Below are 14,091 nucleotides of genomic sequence, written 5' to 3' on the forward strand. Positions count from 1 at the left end.
ACAGCGTCTACCTCTCCTGCGTCGCCAACCGGAAGCCCAAGGTCGGCTCTGAGGCCATCCTCCTGGCCCTCTACGCGCATGAAACAACCTCACGCGCCGCCCAACCGCTCTCCGTTACCATCCTCGACCTCACAAACCCCAGCATCTACCACGATGCCAAAGCCTCCCCCAACAAAACTCAGAAGATTAACCTAGGTCAGAAAACTCAAAAATAGCAACGAAAGGCTCAAAACTCAGAAATAGCAACTCACCTTCGCCGAAAACTCAAAAACGCCCTTCACCGGATTCTAATAGGTCAAAAAGATGGAGAATGACCCACCAATGACGAGCCGCCCTTCGTTGGAAGTCGCCAGAGCTCAAAACGCAACCAGAACTTGTTCTCCCTTCGCCGAAAATTTTCCAAACTCTTTTCAGATTAACCTAGGTCGCGCGCGCGAGGAAGATGAAGGTGCGACCAGGGATATAAAAAGGTTTTTATGTCGGACTAAATAAAGGTCTGACGTAAAATTTCAAATCTGTGTCGGCTGTGGCTTCTGTCTGACGTAGATTTCAAATTTTACGCGAACCTTATGTAATTCGACGTAAAATAGTTCGACTTATTTATAAAATTGCTACCACGTTTTTTTACGTCGCTTTTTTGTATATCTGACGACAAAGAAATGACGTAAAAGACTGATTTTTCACTAGTAAATGAATTTTTTTTTGTAATCCATGAAATTTTGTACAAAATATAGTGTTTTCAAGAAATTAATTAACATTTTTGTCTTTTAGTGGTTGGGTTGATTTTGTTCTTTGATTTAATCCACAATATAATTACAATAAGATGTAATAAAATAGAATGTATATAATGTCAATGTCATGAGGAGGGATAATAAAATGAATATATGTTTTTGTAGTCCGTTAAATTTTGTACAAAATGCAGTATTTTCAAGGATTAATTAACATGTCAATCTTTTAGTGGTTGAGCTGATTTTGTTCTTTGATTGATCCTTGATATCGTTACAATAAGATGTATTCATGATGCGAATTGCACCTCTTCTATGATATTCTTCAGTGAAATGTTTAATCTTTACTGTGTAATACGCATAAAGAGAAATTATATTGAAGACTTGAACCGATAGTATTATGTTCTCTAATTTCTATTTTTGTTAATCTTTACTGTGTAATACGCATAAAGAGAAATTATATTAATTGAAGACTTGAACCGATAGTATTATGTTCTCTAATTTCTTTTTTCTTTTTTCTTTTTTTCGTTTTTTGCTTTTGAAATGAGATGAATGTCTGAATGGGAACAAAATCTCATGAGTGCCTTCCAATATGAAGTAAATGGCTAATAGTTGTGCTTTCTTTAATTCATGCAATGTTTTATTTTATATAATACAATATTATGAATAAAATATAATAAAAAGCACCTTTAATTCATCAATCACGTTACCAGTAGATGAAACTCAAGGTCGATCGATTCTACATTTTTATGTAGTTATGTATCTTGGAAACATTTCACAGATTCTTCTACTCAAATTATGTTATGTTCTATGTTGTTTTGTGGATTAATAATGTTAAATTGAATTTCTTTTATGTATTGATTTGTTGGACTGATAGTGCTAAATTGAGTTTCACCGAGATCGGTGTTAGAAGGAGCAAATGTTAACAACTGAATTTGATTGAGAATCGCTATTTATGTTACAATTTTATAATTATGAATTTCTTGATTGTTTTATTCAATTCATTCACAATGTATTTTGAAATCAAATTAAAATATAATCTAACCACAAAAATTTAATAATACTTAATACATAAGGTTGGATTTAAAAAAAATGTACAAAAATTTACACTTATAATTCATGAGAATGAACAATTTACGTGAGAATGAACTTAATTAATTTATTGAATATTTGATTTTATCTAAAACAAAAACTATGAATGAAGTTTAACAAATAAAGATGCATATTTTTCATGAAAGTAAGCACAAAAGTTTAGACCAAACTTATACATGGAAATAAACTTTTTTTATGAAAACAAGTAGGAAAATTAGTAATTTCCTCTTAAAATAAAAAATGTAATATTTACGCTTAAAACAAGTAGGAAGTAAATACAAAAATTTAGACTTTATTCATCCATGAGAATGGAGCTTATAATGAAAACAAATAGCAATATTTATGCTTAAAAACAATAGTTTATATTAATCTCATACATAAGAATGAAATTTTTTATTAAAGCAAATAGGAAAATTTTTTATGGTGATTTTTTTTCCTATTATAATAATTTAACATAAATATATATTACTTCTTACTTTCTCTTTTTTAGCTCATTTAATTTATTGAATATTTTATTTTATTTAAAAATATGAACAAAATACATTAAAGAATAATGAATATTTTTTTTATAGAATTAAACACAGAAATTTAGACTTTACTAATATATGAGAATGACGTTTTCATAAAAGCAAATAGAAAAATTTACTCTTACGATTCACTGTATGAATAGTTTTCTAAAAATCATATTAAAATCTAAATTATTAAATGATATTTTTAGTTCTATGTTATAATACTTTTATCAAAAATAAATTAATACTATATAAATTAATATATATATATATATATATATAAGTACATATTTTTAAACGATTTTAACTTTAAATTTTTAAATAATAAAAAATAATATTAAAATATAATTATTTTTTAAAAATGAAATTTATATTTAATATTTTAAAATTTAAAGATTAAATATGAAATAATTAATCTGATAATTTTTTAAATATTTTAATTATTAAATAAAATATATAAACATAAAAAAATTCGACCCTGACTATTAATTATTAATGAATGTTGTGTCTTCCATGCTTCTCGTACCTTGCAAGAGTTATTAAACTAGTGATTGACATTTTAACGACCCTATTAAACACGTGCCTTTTATCGGCATTTGTACCTTAACCTCTCCGACTCTCTTCACACCACTAGAACAATTGGAGATGAGTAACACTAACTCTTCCGGAAGAAAGCCTCACGCAGTGTTGATTGCATATCCAAGTCAAGGCCATATCAACCCATTGTTCAAGTTAGCAAAGCTGCTTCACCTAAGAGGCTTTCACATAACCTTTGTCAACACTGAATACAACCACAAACGCTTGATCAACTCTAGGGGTTCTAATGCACTTGATGGCTTCTCAGATTTTCATTTTGAGACCATCCCAGATGGTCTTCCACCAACAGATGAAGATGCTGATGTCACTCAAGACATAGTGTCCCTTTGTAAAGCAGTGAGAGAGAACTTGCTCACACCCTTTCGTGACCTTCTTGCTAGACTCAATCATTCTGCCACTCCTGTTACTTGCTTGGTTTCTGATTTTGTCATGACTTTTACTTTACAAGCTGCTCAAGAACTTTCACTCCCTATTGTTCTCTTTCCAACGGCCAGTGCTTGTTGCTTATTGTCTCTTCTCCACTACCGGACTCTTTTTGATAAAGGTCTCATACCACTCAAAGGTATCAGTTTAATCTCTTTCTGTAATGAAGTACTAAAAACATTTAGAAGGTAAAATAAGTAATCTTAATCATTTATGAGAAAATTAAGTAACTGTCCATATGCTATGTGAAAATACATAATAAATCACACAAGTTATAATTGGAGTACTAACCTGAGATTTATTAATTTGATTTATCTATGCTTACTTTCCAGCTGCCAACTGAGTAATGATCTAGAATAAATCATAGCATCCATTAGGTATCAGTAACACTAATCAAAAGCATAATATATATTGAAAAAAAATTATTGAAGGTAACAGTTGGTGCAAAAGTTAATTATTTTAATGTTAAATATTTTACTATTGTGGTAACTAATGGGTTTGTTGATTATATATGGAACATGGAGTTATTGGTTTTTGTTATTATGAATGCAGATGAGAGTTATTTGACAAATGGTTATTTGGACACAAAAGTGGACTGTATTCCTGGTATGAAAAACTTTAGACTGAAGGATCTACCTGACTTTATAAGAACTACAGATCCAAATAACTTTATGATAGAATTTCTCGTTGAAGTGGCAGATCATGTGCACAGAGCTTCTGCTATTGTTTTGAATACTTTTGATGACCTTGAGAGTGATATATTGAATACTCTCTCCTCTATGTTCCCTTCTCTTTACCCTATTGGACCTTTCCCTTCATTTTTAAGTCAAAGTCCACTGAACCACTTGGCATCTTTAGGATCCAATCTTTGGAAGGAAGATACTGAGTGTCTTCAATGGCTTGAATCCAAGGAAACGAATTCTGTTGTTTATGTGAATTTTGGCAGCATTGCAGTTATATCTCCTGAGCAAATTTTAGAGTTTGCTTGGGGTTTGGCTAACAGCAAGAGACCATTTTTGTGGATTATTAGGCCTGACCTTGTCATTGGTGGCTCAGAGATTTTGTCATCTGATTTTGTCAATGAAACATCAGATAGAGGCCTAATAGCAAGCTGGTGTCCACAAGAGCAAGTTCTGAACCACCCTTCAATTGGTGCATTCTTGACTCATTGCGGATGGAACTCAACAATTGAAAGCATTTGTGCTGGGGTACCAATGCTATGTTGGCAATTTTATGCTGATCAGCCAACAAATTGCAGATATATTTGCAATGAATGGGGCATTGGGATTGAAATTGATACCAATGTGAAGAGAGATGAGGTGGAGAAAATGATCAGCGAATTGATGGTGGGAGAGAAAGGAAAGAAGACGAGGCAAAGGTCATGGAGTTGAAGAAAATGGCAGAGGAGAACACGAGGCCTGGTGGTTTTTCATACATGAACTTGGAGAAAGTTATTAGTGAGTACTGCTTAAACACAATTAGATTAATGTGCTTTTTTCCCCCGCAAAGCTATATTGAATAAATGGATCTTCTCTTGAATTTGTTGCTTTGTGATGCAAAAATGTTGCATTGATTAGAAGTGGTTGTTATATTTAAACCATATATAAGCTATCAATTGCATTGTATTTATGAATGGCTGCTGATACAATGATCCAACGTATGATATCTCTAGGTAGGTTGAAAATCAGGTGGAGGTCCCGGCTAAGCTTGATGCTGACTTTGTGACTTTAAGTATAGCCTTTTACTTGTTTCGATATTATAATGCTTAGGGTTTAACTATAATGCCTTTTCATTTGTTGAGAATCTGAATCGGCATCTATTATTATTTGAGTTTATTTCAAATTAACGGAGCATTATTAGAATTTTTACGGTTACGAATTTTAATTATAGGAATTATAGGTTCTGTTACACTTTTATGAATATTTACATTTGTCATTTAGTTTTATATTTATGAGCAGAATGTGTATCAACTTTCAATTGTGTTTTGTGTATTTAAAGGTTGCAACTATGAATAAAATTACATGAGTTATAACCTTCTAATTTTTCTGAATTCCTACGATTGATATTAAGAGCTTATTTTGTTCTTGAGGGACCTGGTAAAGTTGAGAGTTTCACCAAACACCCAAACACTTATATTAAGAATTAAAAATGCAATCTGATTATTCAATCAAACACTACCAACATTTGATAGTGAGAATTATCACCTATGGGAAATCAAAATGGAGGCTTTTCTTGATGCAAATGATCTTTGAGAAGCTGTTGAGGAGGATTATGAGGTTGGTCAATTACCAGAAAATTCAACACTTAATCAAATCAAGTATCATAAGGAAAGAAAGCAGTGAAAATCAAAGGCAAAGTCTTGTCTATTTTCTACTGTTTTTCAATCAATCTTTAGTAGAATTGTGACTCTAAAGTCAGCAAAGGCTATCTGGGATTTTCTCAAACAAGAGTATGAAGGAAATGAGAGAGTCAAAGGGATGCAAGTGTTCAATTTGATTAGGGAGTTTGAGATGCAACGGATGAAGGAGTCAAAAAGGGTGAATAAATATTCTGACAAACTTCTAAGCATTATAAACAAGGTGAGGTTGCTTGGGACAGAATTTTCCAATACAAGGATACTGCAGAAAATCCTTGTGACTCTTTCTGAGAGGTTTGAATCCACCATTTCCTTCTTAGAAAATTCTAAGGATCTGTCAAATATCACTTTGGCAGAATTGATGTATCATTACAAGAAAAATGCTGATTTCTGACAGAAATAGGTAAATTTCTAACGGATTATTTTTTTGACGGATTTAAATCCATCAGAAAAAGTGGTGTCGGATAAAAAAATCCGTCAAAAATAATTTAATCCGTCGGAAAATTTAGACAGAAATTTCGTCGAAAATTTATAATTTTTTTTTTAATTTTAATAAATTTATTAATGTAACAACCCTTATATTTGGTCTCTCAAGGGTTCTATTTCACGACATTCACTGTTTAACGTGTTTTTATCCTTACTTGCGCAATTTCTGGGAAACTTCACAGAAGGTCACCCATCCCTGTACTACTCCAGGTCAAACACGCTTAACTGTGAAGTTCTGATGAGTAAGCTACCGAAATATATATGTATGTTGTCAGTATAACTTGTACAAATTAATTCATTTAAGTCATACTCAAATATACAATCTCATACTTGTACTATAATAATAATATATAAACTTTATATTAAGAATAATAATAAGAATAATAATAATAATAATAATAATATATTTAATTATTCTTTATTTATATGTACTTACTTTTATAATTAACATCTACTTATTTCTATTTAAAATTATAATTTAAATTATTTAATTTATAATTTATAATGATAATATAATTTATAAAATTATAAATATTTATTTATTACATATTTATAAATTAAATTTTAATATTTTAAATAAATTATTAATTAATTTAATATATTTATTTACCTTAAATCAAATATAAAATTCAAAAAATGTATTTATCCTTGTTTTATTTTCTAATTATCAACCATTAATAAAATACTAACTTAAAATCTTATCTAATTATATTATAATATTTTCATATCAAATTTAAAACCAGATATTAGTTATACAAAAATATTAAGATCATATAGTAAATTGTCAATAATTAAAATTTTAGTTAAATAATTTAAAATAATTAATGTTTCAATTATATTGTTAATTAGCAAATAATTTATTCCAAAGCTAATTAATTTTTTTATATTAATTATAAGTAAAATTTAATAACTTTTAATTTAACAATTAATTGGATCGATGAAATTCAACATACACCATGAATTATTGAGCAGAATAACTTTACCAAGAGTTATTTTGTAAGTTATCTTAAATCAAACATATAAAATTTAAAAAATGTATTTATCCTTGTTTTATTTTTTAATTATCAACCATTAATAAAATACTAACTTAAAATGTTATCTAATTATATCATAATATTTTCATATAAAATTTAAAACCAGTTCTTACATTTTCGACAAATATAAATTTTTGTGAAATATTCCATCAATAATATAGTTTTTCCCACAAAATTTTTCTCATCGAAAATATAAATTTTCCGACAGATTTAATTTTTTTTATAAGAAATCATCTTCGATTAATATAACATCTTGTATATATGATTTAAGAGTAAAGAATTTTCAATTTAACGGTTGAATTTACAAAATTCACATTTAATACTTAGTTAAAGTCACATTTAATATATATATATATATTAAATGTGACTTTTACTAAGTATTACACCGCTCAATAACTTTATATTAAATGTGAATTTGGTAAATTCAATCGTTAGATTGGAAGTTCATATCACTTTATTCGTGTATATCAAATTTTGTTAAAATTGAACAACAACTGGAAGGTAATCAAAGTGTTCATATTTTAGTGTATTTTGAAATGAATATATTACATCAATTTTGTTTTATAAAAATGAAGTATCAAATCATCTTGAATTAATATAAAATTTTGTATATATAACTTTATAAATAAAACCAACCGTTAGATTGAAAGTTCATATCTCTTAGATTATATATACAAAATTTTATATTAATCCAAGATGATTTGATACTTCATTTTTATAAAACAAAATTGATGTAATATATTAATTTCAAAATACACTAAAATATGTACACTTTGATTACCTTCCACTTGTTGTTCAATTTTAACAAAATTTGATATACACGTATAAAGTGATATGAACTTTCAATTTAACGGTTGGATTTACAAAATTCACATTTAATATAAAGTTATTGAGCAACATAATACTTTGTAAAAGTTACACCAGTATAATTATAACCTCCTATATTATATATATATATATATATATATATATATATATAATATGTATGTATGTAATTTTAAGCTTATTACTTCTAGAAAATTAAAAATTTATCTTTTTCTTCTAAAATATAAAACTACTATTTATGTTAAATAAACTAATATATGGACTAATTATTTAATAGAAAACTCATGAAACACACAAATATGAAAATACTCACACTTGAACTTGCTTACTATAATTTTAATGACAATATACTAACATCTCTAAGTAGTTTATATGTAACAGCCCAATTTTCATAGACTGTACGAGGGGCCAAAAGCACAATAAGGGTAATTTAGTAATTCACAGGGGTATTTTAGTAGCCCAGAACGGGCCGTTCCAAGTTACTAAAACGAAGGTGATTTAGTGGCTCGGAACGGGCCTTTTCCAAAATGGGACGGGCCGTTCCAAACTATTAAATTTGCCTATGATTCTTAGTTGGGAACGGGTCGTTCCCAACTGGAACAGGTCGTTTCGGATTTTAGAAATGGTCTTTGAACCTTATTGAGAACAGGCCGTTCTAGTTTCAGAACGGGCCGTTCCAAAATATGACCGTCGAGAGTTTTAATGAAAACCCCAAAACGGACCGTTCTGGTTTGAGAACGGGCCGTTCTGGATGTGAATTTTACACATGACATGAGATTTCAGAACGGGCCGTTCCGGATTTGAAACAGGCCCACTACAACAAAATTGTCATACAGTGACACACACCCTATAGTGACATTATATATGTCACTAAAAATTACTTTTACACACACAATAACTATAATATATGTTAGTATATTATTAAAAAGTGTGGGTATAGACTATAGTGACACATAAAATATGTTGTTAAATCTCATTCAAAATCAACACTAAAATTGTGTGTAACTATATGTCAAATAGACATATACCTACATATATTGTACCTATAGTGACACTTTTTGTATGTCACTTCATGTAACATTTCTTGTAGTGGTTGTTCCGCGAATCCTGATGCCTATAAATTAAGTGCTCTAGCACTCCTAAAATGATATTTTTTAGTTCTGACTTCTTTCTTCTGCATTCTCTTCTTTTCCTTCTACACTCTTTGAAGATCGAGGGGCACTTAGAGGAGGAGACCAAGAGATCTCTGTTTTAGTTTCAACTACTGTTTATCCAGGTACGGGGGAAAAATGGATTATTTGTATGTAGAGTTATATGAGGGAGTTGGGTAAAGGAAGAAAAGTTCCTTAAGATTATGAGTAATTTTATAATTATTTCTGTTTGAGGAATTGTTGATCCCATTAGATTCTGTATGTATTGAGGATTAGAAATATATATTTATTTTATAAGAATGATGATTTGGGAGAAAGAACGAAATTATAGAAAAGTGCCTGTAAGTTAGGTTGTGGAAAATTGGATTATTTCTGTTTGAGGAATTGATGATCCCATTAGATTCTGTATGTGTTGAGGATTAGAAATATATATTTAATTTGTGAAAATGATGATTTGGGAGAGAGAACGAAATTGTAGAAAAGTGTCTGTGAGCTAGGTTTTGGAACAATTGGGGGTTTTATTGTTTATGTTAAAATTATATTAAATTGGTAATTCCATTGATTATTATATTAATTTATGAATGTTATGGTTATATTACTTGATAAGAATTGATGATCTAGATGTGAATTGCTTGAAGGGTGTGTAAACCCTTATTTTGTTGGACTTATTTGTTGTGCATGTGATATGGAATTGTGTATGTAATATGGAATTGAGATATGAGATAAGATGTTGTATGGATATGATTATGGTTGTGATTGTGGTTCCTCACACTAATGACCAGGGATGAGACGAACCTTGAGTAGTGATGCTATAAGGACGAGCGTGCCCCTGGCATGGTGTGGGATGAGTGAGGCAATTAACACGCATCACTTATGTCAAATATGGCAGCCTTGGCATAGGGTTAATTGCAAGACTTGTGTGGATTGTAATGTGATTGTGGTTCCTCACACTAATGACCAGGGATGAGATGAACCTTGAGTAAGTGATGCTACAAGGACGAGCGTACCCCTGGCATGGTGTGGGATGAGTGAGGCAATTAACCCGTATCACTTATGTCAGATGTGTCATGGCCTTGGCATAGTGTTAATTGTAAGATTTGTATGGATTGTAATGGATTTGTTTGATTATGAATTGTGATGTGAAGATGATGAATGATTGATAGAATGATGATATATCTATAGAAATGCTTGTAAATAACATTTCAAGTTATGATGAATTGATGTTGTGGATTTCCTTGTGTGCTTTATATATAAATGTTTTCTTTTCTCACAATTTGTGGATGTTTTAGGTGAGGAAGATCCGGCTCTAAGTGGCATCTAGAATGTCAACCGTTGAGTTGTGGGTGTGCTCTAATATTGTGACATCGGGGTAGAGAATTCTAGGATAAATTTTTATATGTATTTAGAGTTATACCTTCTCTTTTGAAAGCAATTTGTAAACTCTCAAGTTTTACTTTCTAAATTTCATTTTTTATTATTTTGGTTATTTATGAAGGTTTTATGTGAACCCTTTTTACCAACGTTGAATATTTTATTCTTTAGTTTATTTACAAGATTTATTTATATATGTGTTGGGGTAGTAAGGGTGTCACATTTAGTGGTATCAGAGCAGGTCGATCCAATCGGCCGTGAGTTATGAGTTTACTATGCTTGTTTGGTAGATGAATGATAGAATGAATTGATTGTGGAAGTTATTGATTGTAGACCCCTAAAATTGTCCGGGTCAGAAATGAAGCTTGAAGACTCTCGAAGACTGAAGGAAGATCAACCGGAAGGACTCCTAGAAGACCCTAGGATATTTCTTTGTAGGTCTAGGGGCCTTAGAGTAGCTTAGAACAGGGAAATGCGAGAACGGAAGCTCAATACGCCCTCCTGGGAGTTCAATACGGCCGTACTGAGCAATTTACACTACAATACGGCCGTAGTGAACTCAATACGGCCGTATTGAAAGTTCTAAACTTTCAATACGGCCGTACCCAATTCAATACGGCCGTATTGAAGTTCAAAACTTCAATACGGCCGTATTGAAGTTCAAAACTTCAATACGGGCCGTATTGAGCCCCAGGGGCCGTACTGAGCCTCCCTCCTATATATACGATGCGTTTCGGACGTTTTCTACACTTCAGACACACTTACTTTTCACTTTTCACCTCTCACTTTTCCTGCTTCCCTCTCTGGTTGAGTATTCTTAGGTTTTCTAGCTATTCTTTACCCTAGAAATCTCTCTGTAAGTCAATTTGCTCTTAGAAAAGAGAGCTTGCGAGCGTGCGAACGTGTAGTGGGAAAGAGCGCCGAAAAGCCTCCTAATTCTTCTTCTTAATATAAAAGCCTGCTTCGGAGGTTTCTTTCTATAACCCTTTTATTGCTTTTATTTATAAGCTTTCTTTAATTGTTACATAACAACATCCAGAATTTTTCTCATGTAGACATATTATTATTATTCGTTCTAATAAAAAGGGGTAATGTATTAATTTTAAATTATTGCTTATAAAATAATCTATCATAGGGAACCCAAAAGGGGCGTTGTGGGGGTGCTAATACCTTCCTCACACGTAACCGACTCCCTTACCCAACTCTGGTTGTAATGGCCTAAGTTGATTTATGAAAATCAAGTGCCTTATTTTTATCTTTTTCCAATGTTTTGAGCAAAATATTGGTGGCGACTCCAAGAACCCTAACCTTTTATAAAAAACCACTAATTCATGGAGGGTCCCGCTTGGGATTAACATGGATTGGTGAGACATTTAATAAACAAATTGGATAAGATCGACAAGGTCTCAGTTTGAGAATAAGTCGTTCTAATAATCCAATACATTTTCAAAACTAAAATAAAAGCGAGCTCGACCGTCTTCGCGACCGCCGAGGCCCCGTTCGGGCCGGTGGCGACAGATGGCGACTCTGCTGGGGAAGTTTTAGAGAGTCAGTCCCATTTAGTGATGGATTATTTCAAAAAAAATAATAGTTTAAAATTATTTCATTACCCCTTTGCTTGTTTTATAATGTGTTTTACCTAATTGGCTTTGATAATTGTTGAATGTTTAATTTTTGCAATTGTTTGAAATACAAACTGTACACAAACCTTTGCACACAACAGTTCCCTCTATACCCGGGGGCAAGAGTGATTAACCATAGGGAGTGGATGTTATTACGGCCGGTTGTCGAATGGGTCTATAGGTGCCCGTAGACCGTTGTCGGAAAGCATCACTCAAGGTGATAACCATGAACTTAAGTCCGACAGTGCGTTGGAACTTTCCATCGACTTACGACGAGAGGAATTGGGTCCCTATAATGGGGGCACCTTGGGGGCCTTGGACTGGTGAGAACAGTTAGAACCTACCTTGAATATGCACCTTTCTGCAGGATACCCCTACCTCGTGATTCGCTCGTGACTGTTCGTGGATGAGTGAATTGTTTGTGCATTGTTTATGTGACATTGTTTGAGCATACATTGCATTATTTAAACATACAACATTCCCTTTTTAAATAAGAATAAATGGGAATAAGAATCTTCCATTACATGGTGTTAACATCTACCTTCATTGCATTCATATAGGTAGTTTCCCTTTTCACCCAAAAAATACAAAAAAGATACAAAATATCCAAAAGAAAAAATATGTATTTATCCAAACCAAGCAATATCATGCATCATCTTAGGAAAATCCCAAAACATGATAATGCTTAGTTGAATAAACACTATGCATGCATATTCATCTCCATCATCTCATATCATGCATATAGATCATGGAGGGATCTAGGTTTGCATTTCAAACATCCCTCCTAGTAATCCATTAATAAACATTAATAAAAAGAAAGGATTAATTGATGCGTATGTTCAAAGATGGATCACACGCCGTTTGTTATCAAGTGTAAGCCAACAACCGCATCAAGCGAACACACGTCAACTCCGTTGTTGGTAATCAAGACAAACAAAGGGGAAGGTCCAACACCATTAAGGATCATTGCTCCAAGGCCTTTCCCTTACGAATCAAATAAGGCTGTGCCATGGATATACGACATCCATTCTTCTGCCGACAGCGATATCTCTAACATCGCTGGACTTGGGGGCATGACTAGGAGTGGCAGGATCTACACTCCCGAAGATCTACACGACAAAGCTCCTAAGAGTAAAGGAAAAGAAAAAGAGAAAACCGAGGAAAATAGAGAATCCGAGGAGGAGACTGATGAGCTGTTAAAATTTATCCGACAGAGCGAGTACTCCATTGTGGATCAACTTCACAAGACACCAGCGAAGATCACTCTGTTGTCATTGATCCTAAGCTCCGAACCGCATCGTCAAGCTCTGCTGAAGGTCTTGAACGCGGCATATGTGTCACACACTATTTCCCAAGACAAGTTTGAGGGGATTGTCAATCACATCACGGCTAACGATCATCTCACTTTCACCGATGAAGAGATCCCCTCCGAGGGGCCAAATCATAACAAACCCTTGCACATCTCTGTAAAGTGCAAGGAGTATCATATCGCTAAGGTCTTGGTGGACAACGGATCTTCCTTGAACGTGATGCCAAAAAGAACGTTCGATCAAATGGCAATTAAGGGAATTCAAATGCGCCCGAGTAACATGATCGTTCGAGCTTTCGACGGATCTAAAAGAGAAGTGGTGGGAGAAATCAGTCTTCCAATCCAGATTGGGCCCACTATCTTTAATGTCAAATTTCAAGTAATGGATATTACTCCCGCATACAGCTGTCTCCTCGGCCGACCTTGGATTCATGATGCGAAAGCTGTACCCTCTACGCTCCACCAGAAAGTCAAGTTCATAGTAGGTGACAAGCTGGTGATCATACAAGCTGAAGACGATATACTCATCAGCAAGCCATCCAACATACCTTATGTGGATGCGGCAGAGGAAGCTTTAGAAACCGCCTTCCA

General features: G+C 32.6%; 1 pseudogene across 1 annotated transcript; it reads left to right on the top strand.

Moving 5' to 3' along the window:
* The first annotated feature begins 2,910 nt into the window (after positions 1 to 2,910).
* On the top strand, positions 2,911 to 5,063 carry LOC145954147 (7-deoxyloganetin glucosyltransferase-like; annotated as a pseudogene). Its single transcript, XR_014431308.1, has 2 exons — positions 2,911 to 3,485; positions 3,899 to 5,063. The product of XR_014431308.1 is annotated as a 7-deoxyloganetin glucosyltransferase-like (transcript).
* The last annotated feature ends 9,028 nt before the right edge of the window (positions 5,064 to 14,091 follow it).

The sequence above is a fragment of the Cajanus cajan genome, chromosome 2, assembly GCF_000230855.2.
Source record: "Cajanus cajan strain Asha chromosome 2, NIPB_CcT2T_4, whole genome shotgun sequence".
NCBI classification, from domain to species: Eukaryota; Viridiplantae; Streptophyta; class Magnoliopsida; order Fabales; family Fabaceae; genus Cajanus; species Cajanus cajan.